Source organism: Crocodylus siamensis, chromosome 1 (genome assembly GCF_052110815.1).
Source record: "Crocodylus siamensis isolate JL-2025a chromosome 1, ASM5211081v1, whole genome shotgun sequence".
Lineage (NCBI taxonomy): Eukaryota > Metazoa > Chordata > Crocodylia > Crocodylidae > Crocodylus > Crocodylus siamensis.
In genome coordinates, this window is record NC_143395.1 from 252,004,876 (window position 1) to 252,006,891 (window position 2,016).

General features: G+C 43.2%; 1 pseudogene; it reads left to right on the forward strand.

Moving 5' to 3' along the window:
- The first annotated feature begins 283 nt into the window (after positions 1–283).
- LOC149874346 (U2 spliceosomal RNA) lies at positions 284–454 on the forward strand (annotated as a pseudogene).
- The last annotated feature ends 1,562 nt before the right edge of the window (positions 455–2,016 follow it).

The window sequence follows — 2,016 nt, forward strand, 5'->3', positions numbered from 1 at the left end:
CATGGCTAGAGACTGCTTAAAAATGGCCAATAAGGTGAAAAATCTGACATTTCATTGTATGAGGGGTCAAATGAAGATGTTTCAAAACATACCACCTTCTGCAACTTCTGTCTTTGCTGCCTCCTGGCATGTCACTGTTTTCACAATGGGACGGGGGAAAGGGAGCAGAGGGAGTTTGGTCGGGAGGTTCCCACTGGAGGGTGGGGTGGGTGAATTGGAACCCTCAAAGATGGGCTCCACTAACCTTTGCTTGTGGTATACTTACCAGGCAGGGGAAGCACCGTGACCACCTAGGCAGGCTCCCCAGGGCAGGTGATTGTCACTGATATGTCCTCCATCGGAGGTCTATATTGAGCAGATTCTTTTTGATGTTGGGTGGTGGAACCGGAGCTTGGTCCTTCCACTCCATGCGTTGACCTGGTATTGCAGTGCTTCCAGGACCGGTGCAAAAAAAAAAACAGGGAAAAAAAAAACATTTCAGGGGCTCCAATTCATTCACCCCACCCTCCAGTGCTGGCTGGGGAACACTTAAAATGAGCTCCCCCTGCTCCTTTTCCCCCACAGGCTAGGAGAAAGGAGGAGCCATTGCTAGAGGAAACTGGCTACAGGCTCCCATCCAGCAGCTAAATTCCCTCCCCACCTGGAACCTACAGTGAACTTCTGTTTGGTCTGGGGGATCATTGTAACTCAGAACACTTCCTGCAATGCATTCTTAGTTACACTGGGGACCTGCACTTCTGTCTGCACACAAAATGCTCTTGTGGAAGCTATGTGGATAAAACTAGACAAAAATCATGCTTCAGAATGAACAAACAGAAAACCATTAAAGGACAAAAAAAAACCATGATAGGAAAGAAAATAGTTTTCACATAACAACCACTCACTTTCTGACCTGAAATTCCTTGTGATCAAAGGAAAGTTACAAAAATCTTCAAAAGAAAGGCCAGGGAACCAAGATTCATAACCATAATTCATAATTCCCAGACACCAAAAACAAGAACTAAATACAGACATTCAAGCTGTAATTAGCCTTATTGTCTCTGTGTTTATATGCCTTGTGGTATTTGATATAAAATGTAACTCTTATATGTTGTAATAAGGACAGAATTGCACCACATGATAATAACTTTCAAGTAGTAAACAATGAGTCTCTTTGACACCTGGGAAAGACTAAGCTTAAATAGCTGAAGAAAAGTAATGGCTTAGAATCAGAAACAACTTAACTTGAGTTGTTTAAGGTCTCCCTTGAATTTACATTTTAAAATAAGGGGCTGTGAAAATAACATTGGACTAGTCAAATGGGAGGGAAGGTGGTGAAGGGGAGAGAGACAGTATATCGTATAGATGCATCCAGGATCACATGCAGGAGTCCCTAACAGAAAGGTCAGATTCAGAGTCTGCTTTCTGGACCTGCTGAACTGAATTATTGTTCTGACGTCATAGCTACATCATTTTGTTTGTTTACTCTTATATCTCTGTCTGTATCTCAACAGATGGTTACTGATTTCTTATGCTTGTTCTCAATTTTTATAATAAATCCTTTATTTTATCTTTTTACCCGTTTTTGCATCAGTGTTAACTGTGGTTCCAAAGCATCTGACCATAAAAGTAGGCATTCTCTATGGAAAGGGGATCCATCTTTTCAAATTGCATGACTGGACAAGAGTTAGATGTTCCTAGCTGGCAAAATCCCCTCTTCTGAGACCTAGCAATGCTGGAGTGAGACTGGTAAGGCTGATGTGCTATAGGCTAAGGAGTGGACCCCTGGAACATCTAAGCTAGCTCTCAGTGATCAAGCAGATGACAAAGAGGGGTATAAGGCAGAAGGGCAACTCTGAAGGTGTGAGAGCACCCTTGGAGTTTGTCTCAGGCATGTCCAGCCACATCCATGGTTGGGGCATGTCACAGACCTTCTACCGCCTCCCTAATGGTCTTATTCTTCTGCTTATAGCCATTTCAGCAGGCTATTGTTGTAACTGTTACTTAGGTCAAGTTGAAGGCAAGGCAAGGTGGCAC